The 12,746-nt window shown below is 40.0% G+C and overlaps 1 long non-coding RNA gene across 2 annotated transcripts; it reads left to right on the top strand.

Annotated features, from left to right (window-relative positions):
- Positions 1–8,654: 8,654 nt before the first annotated feature.
- Positions 8,655–12,201, top strand: LOC131886990 (uncharacterized). Of its 2 annotated transcripts, none has more exons than XR_009373966.1 (3): positions 8,655–8,946; positions 9,236–9,603; positions 11,359–12,201. It is a non-coding gene; the product is annotated as an uncharacterized LOC131886990 (long non-coding RNA). The 2 variants fall into 2 exon arrangements; XR_009373965.1 differs by having other exon boundaries at positions 8,655–8,963.
- The last annotated feature ends 545 nt before the right edge of the window (positions 12,202–12,746 follow it).

The following is a 12,746-nucleotide window of genomic DNA, read 5'->3' as shown; positions in this document are numbered from 1 at the left end:
TGGTAGCATTGTAGTGTAAGGTATGTCGAGTTGGATGTAATTTCATTACTTCATCTCGAGGGAAATAAACAAGAACTAGGCCAGGCAATAATGCTCTCTCTCTCTCTCTTTCACCTTACTCTCTCGGGCTTGGGCTTGGGGTTCGTGCGTTTCCTGAGACCACCCTAACGAGGATTAATAGTAATAGAAAAACATGTCGAAAGGTGTCTCAGCATATTTCATCTGCCTTCAGATTCTTGGTATTCCACACACCTCTTACAAACGGAACACTACTAATACAATCATTTTTCAGCTTCCAATGGATAAAACCTGTCAACGACCTTTTGTGTCATGATTATTATAAATATAGTGCGAGGATTTGCCGTTGCGCCTAAGCTATCTACTGATGTGGATGGGATTGGTCAGAAGACTTGGATCTTGCGTAAACACCCAACTTCTCCATTCGGCTCCTCATTTCGAATGGAGAATTCTGAAGAGAATGAACATCTGGTTTCCAAGTGTCATTCATCAGTTCCTTGAAAACCATTGATTGAAACGCCACTTCCATTGCCGCTACTTGATGGGGCGATCGATGAATTCATTGCCTTGGACATGTCGACTTGGAACTTGTGGAAGGTGTCACTGTTCCCAGTAATCTTATCGTTCCATGTCTTCGCGCTCTTCGCGTCAAGAATGGCTTTTCAGGGAATGTAATCCTCGGCACTGTGAAACGAAAGATGATAATTTGTCTCATTTGTTCCACTTAAACTTTATACAATATCTGATCTAAGAGCGAATTTGAGTTGGCAAACCGGGTTATTCCTTTAATGTAGGGTTGATGCTGTATGCTTTTCAAAAAATTGTCCAAATCTGACACGAAAGATGTTACCGGATCAACGACATCTATGAGTATCAGATGGAAGTGAGTTAAACAATAAAGGAGCCCGAGAAAGAAGAGAGTAGAACTTTCTTGTTCGAGCTAACCGGGATTATCCAGGGCTTGAGCGTGAATTTTTCTTCCGTTTTGATTCGGAAAGGAAAAGATCCATCGTTTTTCCCTTTTTTATGCGAACTTCCTTACCGCTGCTAGGAATGGGATCCTCAGCTTAAATCGCCAGATTAAAATGCTAAGTCAAAGTTAGATTTCATGCAATTCATTCTTGCCTCGGCATGTTTTGAAAAGTATTTACTGATTTTATACTTCTTATTTGGATAAAAGTGTATTCTTTTACAAAAGTACCTTGTGCCTTTACTGGCTTGGAATAACAGCTTTGCTGGTCCAGTTCAGTTTAACCTTTACGCAGATTTAAAGAAGGATACAGTGAAATCCCATCGTACGAACTTCGGTTGTAGAGCAACCCTGATAAAAACACCGATATAATGAAACGATTTATTACTTTATATATTACTACGATTACAAGAACCAATCCAAGATGCAAAATCCTGATATATGTTAGGGAAAATGTATTGGACATTTTCTCTTCAAACAATCAAACAAAAATTTATCATGTTGAAGATATTTGATTATGGAAACTACTTGAATAGTCAAACCTTTCAAGACATTAAATAATGCCTATCAGACCAAAGAGCAAAAACTTTCCTCAATAAAAATTGGGTTTTTTGATAAAACATGCTACATATAAATTCATTGTAAGAAATGCAGACAGCGATACAGGCTTGTGTGGCTGTAAAAATGGAGCATTTTTTTTTAGCTTTGAATGTGTATGATGCAAATAAAATTGAAGCACATGGGTATGGAATTGAATACAATCGTAAAACTAGACTAAAGAGCAACCCATGTTACTTGATGTTGCCCCCAACAGCAGTGACCATGAACTCCAGTCCACCTGGAGTGGAACTTGGAGTGCCTGCTCTTGAAGAAGCTCGGCTCGAGGTTGGCTCAAGCCTCCTTTGTGGCGGCCTTGAGGTGGTCTTCTGTCCTCAAATGGACACCAGACAACTGACCCTTCAAACACCCACATATTGCAAACTCGAAGACTGAACAGGCTAGGCAGTGGGGTGGCCTAGAAGGTTTGTAAAAAAGTCTGGGGCGTGCAGCTTCAGAAAATTTTCCATCTTCTCAAAACACTGTTCTTGTAAGATGAAATGGGTTTGTTTTTCAAAAAAACTGCGAGAAAAATAGCAGGAGATCTAAACAAGAGTTGTATTTTAAACGCATAGGCCTGTAGCAAGTCTGCTAGGCAGGGCAGGCTCATGCAATGGTATTTGTTCAAAATAAAGAAAATCCATTAATCTCAATACTACTGCCTTGCTTTTACTGACAAATTTGACACATCCGAGACAAAACAGAATTCTGATTGCATTTTTTGCAAAAAAAACTCAATGTAACATTTTCCTATATTCTAGAAAAATTTTGGAGGAAAACCCCCACGGAAGAAGTGTTCTATTCCGCTGTTACAGATGGTTTTAGGCAAACACTACAATTCGTCCTGAGTTTTCAACAATTTTCCTTTTCTGCAATTTTGTGATGACATTTTTGGCACTCTTTTGAAATTTTGCTTTTTCCCCGTCACCTTTCCAGCACATTTTTTTGCCCATTTCATTCACTTTTTATCCGAGGCCTAATGATGACTCTTTAAAGTTGTTGTATAATGTTTCTCAACTTCAGCCCTTATATAAGTTACAACACCCTCAAATCAAAATAGATCGTCAAGAGTTTTTACTTCATTACACAACTTATTTCAGTTATTTGCTTGTTTGTCATTTTGTAAAAACATTTGTCGATAGGTTGCACTAGAGGGCTTGGTTGCACCTTCTTCACCTGCATTCGACATTCGACAAATTTTGGCGCACTATACCCGTGAAGCGAGTTGACTGATTCTAAACATGGCACCATATGGCATTGATCATCCATCGACCTCTATGTACACCTCTGGGTATTAGTGCTGGGGCGAGTCCGGCAAAAATCGGACTCGTGCGAGTCCTTTGATTTTTGTGACTTTTTGCCTGGCTCGCCGAGTCCGAACTCTAGTCTTTTATTTGAGCCCGATCTAACAATAAGACTCTCCTTACGAAATTCTAAGAAAATATAATGTATTTTTTTTACAAGTCCGGACTCGAGCCCGGCCAATTTCTCCAAAATCGAGTAAAAGACACGAGTGCACTCAGACTCGAGTCCTGACTCAACCCGGCACTACTTCGCATGTTCTTTGAAAAGCACTATGTATTCTTTATTGATGAAGTTACTTTCTAGGGAAAGGAAAACATTCTCCTAAAACGTTTATGTACTATGGGATTCATGCCGAGACATTGAAATGTAAAGAATCCCCATGTATCTGGGTAGAAAAAGAAATGTATGTAAATATTTTCGAGATCAATTAGTGGGTAAAGTTAGTAAAGTAAGTACGTCAAATTGTTAGACTTGTTCGAGGGGATTTTGAAAATAGAGAAATTTTACGACCAGTTACCCTAAAAATGAACAATAATTGGAACAAAAGAAAATGAAGAGCTGGCTAGAAGCAACTAAAAAGGGATCAGGTGAAACGCCAGGGTCTGGGGAAAATGCAACATTGAACACACTAGCACACCAGGGCTACAGAAGAATCTCTTGACCATCGAACCTGATAATAACAACCATCCGAAGGGTGCTTCTTAGCTTCTTCAATCATCGTCACAATGTGGAAGAAGCTCCTTGCTCGGGTCAGTCCCGAAGTCTCCTTCATCGTATTGCAAGAGCCTTTGTATGTCCAGTGGGGCAAAACTCTCGAATGATTGTTGAGGAAGCTCCAAATAAACAGGCCATCGTTGGGGATCACCGTTTTCAAGCAAATTGTATCAAGAGCAATCAGAGCAATCGGACTCCGAGCACGAAGGCCAAAGAGAACCAACTAGTTTGTCCAGCCCAAACCTGTTACGGCCACAATGGACTTTGTCAAGGGTCATAAGTATGACATGAATATCGCAAATCTCACTACCAACCTATCTGTGATCCCCAGAGTCATTGATAGGGATCTATAGCAATAATCACGTTTAGACAGTGTGTATCGTCGTCCTGAGCAAGTTTATTTGGCAGAAAGCGTTCTATCTTCAATAACGTTTTGGGGAGCCTTCATACCAAAAGTGTGTTCAATCTAGTTCCGATCAAAGGAATCATAAAAAGGGACGCCTGCCTTTGAATACCAGAGCAAAACTTGGGATGGTCTGTTCAAAAGATTGGAATGATGAAGAGTTTGTGGCTCCAGCATGACAATGATCCAAAGTGTAGCAGAAGTATGGTCAAGTAATGGTTCAAAGACAAAGATGTCTAAGTTTTGGAATGGCCTGCCGTGAATCCAGACTTGAGTTGCTTTAAAAATACGTGACAAGAATCGAAGGTGCGAATCGGGAAGGGGAGGTCGGTCTCCAAATCTGGCCCAATTGGAGCAAGTTGTTATGGATGAGTGACATGAAATGGCTACAAGTGTTTGCATGAACTTTGTTGCCAAATGTAGGCGACAGTTGCCATCTTTGCTAAATGCCAAAGGATATCATAGCAAATATTGACAAAAGCTATTGACGCTTAAGGAGAAAAACATTTTCCCTCTCAAGGAAATATTGTCCCCGCACTGATACAGTACACTTTCATAGGCCTTTATGTGCTTTGTCCCAAGCCAAGTTTTAGGGTCAAATGCAACGACGGCAGCGTTTTGAGAGCACCTTCAAGCCCTCATGAATCCAAGCTGGTAAGGAGTAAGGATGCTAAATATCTTTATTAAGCATCTTTAGTTAGAACTAGTGCCCTGTACTAGAAGAGCACGACAATGAGTTCAGCCATGGAGTACGGAAGTAGTATTGTTCAGCGCACCATTGCGGTGCAATTTTGAACCTTCATTCCCGCTCCAAAACAATGCATTTATATGGGTCCAAGATCCAGATCAAACACATTTTAATATAAATATGTATCTCTAAGAGCTATATATGGCAATAGTAAACCTTCAAGCACACTTAAACGAACTTTAAACGGTATCAACACCACTTCAAAAGCAACTTTTTAGATTTTCGACTGAAAAATACATGATTTGAATCTGTTGTTGCCGTGATTGCAATTAGTGATGCCTGAAGAGCAACTTCAGTCTTCTAACTCTTAAGATAAAAACATTTACTAATGTGCGTTTGGTTTGGATATGCCATGCATCTAGAGCCATGAATCAGTTGATGTAGTTTATCTCGACTTTGTCAAGGCCTTTGACAAGGTAGATCATGGTCTTTTAGTAACAGGCTCTATGAGATTGGGATCCAAGGCAAGGTTCTCAATTGGTTAAGAAGTTTCATTTATGGTAGGAAACAATTGGTTAAGGTTGAGAGATCCCGTAGTGACATTCATGATGTCAAGTCGGGTGTTCCTCAGGGCTCCATTTTGGGTCCTCTCCTTTTCATCATCTTCATTGCTCCGCTTCAGAAGCTTGGTAGTAGTAATGTCAGTATCTCTTCCTATGCTGATGATACAAAATTGGTAGTTGGTAGGAATGGTCAGAATTCCGGTTGTGTGGTAGAGGTCCAAGACCAAATCTACTCTTGGGTTGCTGCGAGTAACATGGCACTGAATGGAATGAAATTCCGCTCAATGACTTTCGGGTCAAATCCTTTGAATACTCTACTTGTAGATAATGGAGGTAAATATATTGAGCAGGCCTCATCCATGAAGGATTTAGGCCGAAGCCCTTCAAGATAATGAAAAGTTCGATGAGCAAATCCAGTTGAAAGTTAGTAAAGCTTTTCAAACATGTGGTTGGATATATCGCACGTTTAAGTCCAGAGATGATATCACGATGCTAACTCTGTACATGTCGATTGTCCAGCCACATCTTGAATATGCCTCGCCCATTTAGGCCCCAATTAGTTCAGCAGGTTTGCAAAAGTTCGAGCAGGTCCAAAATTTTTTACTAGGATCATTGAGGGTATGAGAGAGATTAGAAAGGTTGGGATTGTACAGTATTCGTAGAAGGTACGAAAAGCATCTGATACTGGACGTTTTCAAAAGCATTCATGAGCTTTGTCCCAACCCAGGATTTAGGGTCAATTGTGGTGACCGTAGAGGCTTAATGAGCGTTTTGAGAGCAAGCACCTTCAAGCTCTCGAGAATCCAGGCTAGTTAAAACAATGAAGTCCAACTCTCTTCTTTCTCGGGGTCCTTCATTGTTCAATTTGCTGCCCTCAAATATTTGTAGGGCTTATGTAGGGGTTGATCCAGTAGCAAGATTTAAGTCAGACTTGGACAAGTTTTTGACTAAAATTCCCGATCAACTTTATATTCAAGGGTTAGCCAGATCAGCCAATTCTAATTCGTTGGTCGATCTAATAATTTATACTCATAATAGTTAACTAGAATGAATAAATTTCTCGTCTTGAACTGCTGGGATTCCAATCCCAGCAGCACTAAGGAAGTTAAAAAAGAATTGAGGGTTCAAAATTATTTTAAATAAAGGTTTTTATAAAGCTAAATAGGTTTTTATTTTTATTTTTAACTGCTAGGGTTTCTATGCCCAGTAGCTGTAGAGAAGTCCACAGAATTTACTGAAAATAAAATAAAGAATATTTAGTGTGTCTTAGAAGATAATGATACTTACCAATTGGCATCATTAGAGGTTGGAAAAATAGTTGATGATTTTCGCCAAAAATAGTATATTTTAGGCTGCACAAATCAGCCAAAAGAAGGTCCGAAAACGTAAAAATAAGTTACAAAAATTTGAGAAAAAAATCGGGATTTGTTTGTTTAGTTATATAGCTTGGTGGGTTTCATGGCAAAAACTGTTCCAATATTATTTTTCCCGGACTGCGTTCATTTGGGATTGAATCATGTCTTGAAGTCAACAAAAAAATTAATTTCAAAGTAGACTCAGAGATAGATTTTCTAGGCGAGGTTCATATTTTGAATCATCCTAAATTCATAAATGGTTTGTAAAATCAACACCAACATTGTGTGATAATCAAAACCAATTGTGTGCGCATACGTTCAGTTAGTCATCAATACCAACCAAAACATGATTTCTTAAGAAGATACATCAAAATATAGAACCTCACTAAAAATGGAAACATTGCAAAAACAAGGTAATTTTTCTTGGACATTATTGGGTCTGGTTCTCTCCTAGCCTCCTCTGGCATAGAGTTCCAAATCAAAATTGCTTTTGACTAAAACGCGCTGCTGGACGTTTTCGTTGGGTGAGGAGGTCGAGTAAGGACAGTAGCTCCTTCCTGTGGCGTTTGCATTCCCAGTTCTCTATGTACGGGCACTAATTTGTCGGATATGAAGGGGATATTTCGCGACATCGCTTTGAATGTTTCAAGGAGGAGAACCTCCGCGGTAAGGTATTTTTTCGGGAAAAATAATATGTAAAATATTCATTAGGAAAATAGGTCGTCTAAGTTTTGCCAAAACATTTTAGAAACCCTCTCATTTCATCCAAGATCCTCGGTTTTAGGTAGTTTTAGGATTAAAACTCGTGAAGTTTAAAAGTTTATAACTTATGAGAAAATGATCCTGAAATGATGGTCTTTCAAACAGTACCAATAGGCTCATCAGCAAGTAGGTTTTGAAAATTATTGGTTAAGGAACAAAATTCTCATTTTAAGCAACAAACAAATGAAGCGGAACTTTAAATTGTTCGGTTTTTGATGAGCGGTTTGGGGGCCTGTTGATTCAAGCATGTCTGTTGGTTATCTGATTACGCAAACAGTTATAATAGGTGATGATTGTAGTCCTTGATGCAGTTCGAGTGGTTTGCTCAAAATATCCTCTCAACAACAGCCCAAGTGTTGGGCTTGAAGGATATCGGGTGAGCCATACTTCCTTATCTGTTACGTATGTGAAACAGCCTGAAATTTCAGGCTGATGTGCTTCTTCCCACACTGTTTTCCAACTATCTAGCTTGTGTGCCAAAGGATCACCCCTAATTCGGGAATGAACCGTGGGAGACAAGCGTGTTCCATTATACACTAACATCAATAGCCTACATGATGCTAAACTGACATTTGAAGCCTTGAGATTAGGCTTTCAATATATCATGCAAGATTCATCAACCAGCAGGTCCCTTCGGCCATTTCAAGCTCGGTTGAGTTTGGTGCAGATGACTTCAGAGATAATTGAATTCCGATTGAGGCCCATACCACCATCGGCCCTTGGAATTTACAAAATCAGTGCCTGAAACGAAGTGTTTGAATGGTAGTGCTCCTATAACGCTAATTCTTATGCTTCGATTCTTGTTGTTGGAGTTGGAGGGTTTCGAAGTGGTTGTTGTTGTCCTCCTCTCTTCTATTCACATCTCATTCTATGCACAAGCTCGAATTCAAACATGTACACTCATCAAAGCAGCTAACCCTCAATGGATTGAGAAAAGGTGTTCTCTTCGTTGATCTCTTCGCATAGTGCGTCAGTACGAATGCTCCTCTCTTCCGCCTTCAAAATTTGGAACACTTGGAACACTCGTCTCACTCAAGCTCATACGAAGATCGGCAAGGGCAAAGGCACATTTTGGCGCTTACATTGCGTTAGGGTGGCCAGATTCGGACCATGTTACCTCGCATTCCCATTGATTTGTGATGTTCCACACTTTGCTGATGATCTTTTTTGAAAATCTGGTTAGAGGTAGTAGTAAGATCAAATGACAATGGTTCCCATTGAGTCTTAGTATTCAAGCATGTGACTTATCTGTTGAAGGGATTGGCAAGGGCGGGCTTTTCCAGCCTCTTTGATCCAATGGCCCTGTTGAATGAGGAACACCGTCACCCTGAGTTCGCTCTAACTTTCCAAACCGCCGCATGAAGTCAGTCGGTCCTTGGACCTGACTTGAGCAGGAGCCCGGGGACCAGGGCTCCTGAATGTGCTGCCGAAGGCCTGGGATCACCGGGTTATGAGGGACTTGTGCCACTCGGGTGTCTCCCAACTCGAATGCATCTCCATTTGAAACCCTTCTTGTGCATCATCTGTGTTAAGTGTGCGTTTTTCAAGTAGCTCCAGGTTGATGAAGAAAGGTGCGGAAGCGTTGAAGGTCTCACAAATTTTCTTGATCCTGGCGTAAATTTTCGTCTTCGTTTAGGGGAGAGCTAGCAAGGGTTTGTGGCATTTATCAACGCTTGGCCAGCTCTCGTCAAGTTGGCTTCGTTGCCACGATCCAATTACCTTTAACACAATAAGCATTGGTTATTGACGTGGGAAGGGTTTGGTCACGATTGTTTCCTGGAATCATTCCGTTTGCGGTAGCAATTAATTTAGACCATGGGATCAAGACATTTGTGAGACCATGGATCAAACGAATCAAAGGACGTAAGACCCAGTGTTTCGGGGGAAGAGTCCGTCAATCTCCAGGGACCAGGGGGATGAAAGGATCATGTTGCTCCAATAGACCAGGCAAGCAGGAAGCATCAAGAGAAGCAAAGATCTCGGATTGAAAAGAATGAGGTCTGTTGGCGCCAATCACGACATCGTTGTGGATCCTTCGGTTGGATTGAACGCCATGGTTCCCAGACTCTTGATGGAATCAACCACGAGACCCTTTCTACCTTTAGATTGGTGGCAAGGCGTCCAATTAGAGGTCGAGAGGGTGAGATGACGACTAGCAAACCTTGGAGATACCATCTGCCATATGATTTCCTGCATGTACCGTATGTTGTACCCATCATTGTCCTCAGGTAAGACCATTTACCCACCCACCAACCAGCGTACGTGCCATTTTCTCGTTGACAACTTTGGCCTTAAAATGACATTTGATCCTGGCCATTCATCGCCTCCTCGAGACCTTGACCGTTAAAGTTCACGTTACAGAAAAGAATCGCAGCAATTTCTTCTTTCAAAGGCGGCCATTTCCTAACTGGCTATGCGTACAGGTTGCAAATGGGGGCATTCCTGAAATAGTTTGCAAATTTCCAGCTTGCTTGGCTGCGCTAATACGATCCACCTTCTCCAGGTCCATGGTCTTTTTGATATTCTGAGCACTTTTGACGTGCCTAAATCCGTCTTAGAACCATGACCATTTCGAGCCATCGGCTTTACTTAAGGACATTGAAAAGAGAGCTGTGGAATTGAGACGGTTTTCCTTTAAACAAATGTAATTCATTATGAGAGCTTTTCAATGCAACTCCCTTGAGAGTAGTTCTGGAAACATGTCAGTCCAACCGTTGCTTTTTGTGACAACTTAGCAGTGTAAGGTTGTGAGTCGAATGATTCCACGTCTCGTCTTTATAGAAGTTCGACATGAGTGCAGAGCTTGGATGGAAGCTGCTACTATGAATAAATTCGACATGACTGACAGGCTACAGCGGAGAAATGAGTTCTATTATGTTGTTGTCTTCATGGTTATTGAACAAAGTACCTTTCCTGAATGCTTTTGACGTTGTGGTTAGACCATTTCTGAGCATACAAGCGTGACATAAGTTGACTTATTCAACGTTAAAAAGAATGAAACTATCCGTGCGATATTGACACACAACATGCTGATAACAAAAGCATGGAACACAATGACGATTGTTTTCAATTGGATATCAACATTGATTCTCCTGGGAGTCAGTTTTCTAAGATGAAGCCAAGCAATAACTAGTTTCTGAAGGTCTATTTCAAGAATCCGATTTCAAGCGTCTTGCTCTGAAAAAGCCCATGGCTGGCTTGGCTCTCCAATATTTAGCTGGCGTATTGAAAAATGGCCAAGACCCTTGTTGACGACACCTTGGGACCAAGGAACATTCTATGCGAAACCTTTGACGTGCCAAGGCTCGCCTCTTATTTTCCTCGAGACCAATCATCAGATTCGGGTAGGCAACGAATCAATGTGGGCTCGTTATCGTCTTATTCTACGAGGACAAAAATGTATTGTATATTGATTGGGGAAATGCACCAAATGATTATTAAACTAACTCTTCATCAATATCAGATCGGAGTAATCGCATCTTCTCCGTTCCTGGGATGCGTTCGAATTCGAATTTATGTCAATAACGGGTTTTGTTATTTGGGACTATTTATCCATCCTGGTGATAAATGTGCTAACAAGGTCACTGAGAAAAAAATACAAGAATGGCGATTTATTTTAGGAGAGTACGAATTTTGGCACGTGAAAAGAGTCGACACAAGGCCAATGAGTACTGAGGGATTTGGTCTAAAATAGAAAGTAAGGACCTTAATTATTTAAGGACACCAAGTGAATTGAGAAATATTCAAGCGAAATCAATTGCAGCTTCTAAAACAACCTTTCAGGTTTTTATTTAGATTTTACAAAAGGCACATGCAACTCTATACCTTGTTTCGCTTAGATTAATCTTGTGAGATAAAAAGCGTTTCCTATGCCATTGTTTAAGTCCAAGCAAATTTCAGATGATCCGAAAAAAACCTCAAACCTAATGTGAACCGTTTTTGGTATGGAATCATCCGTTTTCAGTTTGCCACTTTACTTTCAGGTCCCTTGTCCCACCATCAAAGCGTGTTCCTGCTCAGCAACATCATTCAAAACCTGATGATGGGATTCCATTTCGAAAGTTCTGGGAAAAGTGTTTATCATTTGCAACTGTTTGAGTTCCAACTCCTCGAAGCACTTCTGCTCTGAAGATTGAAATATTGAAAACTTTGTCGTTGCGGATTTGCATATGATTCACATATTTACCGATCATCACTCCTACTCTAATATTATTATGATTACTACTGCAACAACAACTACTACTATTACATATATTGCTATTGCTGAAACTCCTAACTCTAGGTATAAGTCTTATTCTAGTATGTAAAACAATTTCAAAGGCATCACACAAATATATATCTGACATTATCGACTTCAATGCAAAGAAAACATCACACATCAAGAATAATAAGATGAACTGTTTTGACATGATTTCTCTTGAAAAATATTTCGTGTAAGAATCAAATACTGTTACCATTCCATGTTTAGTAAGTGTCATCTGAACCTCCTCTATGTCATCATTGATTTTTAATTAAGATATGATTATTACTTCTTCTACTATTAACAATAATCAAATCTGCCATTTCCCAATCTATCCTCCATGTTTCAAAATAATGTATCAGCATAACCTTCTTTTCCCTTGAAAATGAAAAAAAAATCCCCGGAAATACTTCAAGCCTCCAACCTGAAACCTTCATTATTCAAAACCACTACCATTTCCAACCAAAGTAGTTTTGATCCCAATTGCGATACCACTTTACCACGTTTTCTCTGTTTTAAGGTTTGTAACACATTATGAACTTTTTCATGCCAATAAACTTATCTCCCTTTATTTCCAAAAAGAAAAGTCCGTTATTCCTCAAAAAACAATACTTAAGACTAAACCTCTTGCAGTTATCCATCCTCAAGCATAGAAAGAGGAAATTTTCATGGGAAAGGTAGTGGAGCTGCCAGCGGGATGGCAAGTTAAACTCATAACTGATGGTTCTGTTTTCATTATCCCCAAGGTGACCATGACCAAATGGGTTTCACCAAAAAGAGCTATATGAATAATCAGGAATGGGAATTTCGGAACTAAAAGAGTTAGACCGAAACCGAAAAAAGAACTAGAGTTAAGAAGTGAAAATGCAGTCATCGTGTTTTTGTGCCAAAAATGGTCTCCGTGTGATCGTGAGCAACCTGAAAGTACAAACCCCTATTATGTTTCAAGGCTGCCAATATGTTGACCCTCTTATGGGTTTTTAAAGCCCAGAAAATAACCTTAAAAGAGGCAGCAGGAAGATTTTTTTTCCGTTTAAATGGAGAAGAAGCGCACTTCTGCTGATAAGTTTATCAACAGTTCAAATCAGTTGATAACGTGATAAGAACTTAAAGTGATAAGTTTGACTTTAG

This window comes from Tigriopus californicus, chromosome 9, assembly GCF_007210705.1.
Source record: "Tigriopus californicus strain San Diego chromosome 9, Tcal_SD_v2.1, whole genome shotgun sequence".
Lineage (NCBI taxonomy): Eukaryota > Metazoa > Arthropoda > Copepoda > Harpacticoida > Harpacticidae > Tigriopus > Tigriopus californicus.
The sequence above is the reverse complement of the archived record's forward strand: the minus strand, read 5'-3'. Positions and strand labels throughout refer to the sequence as shown.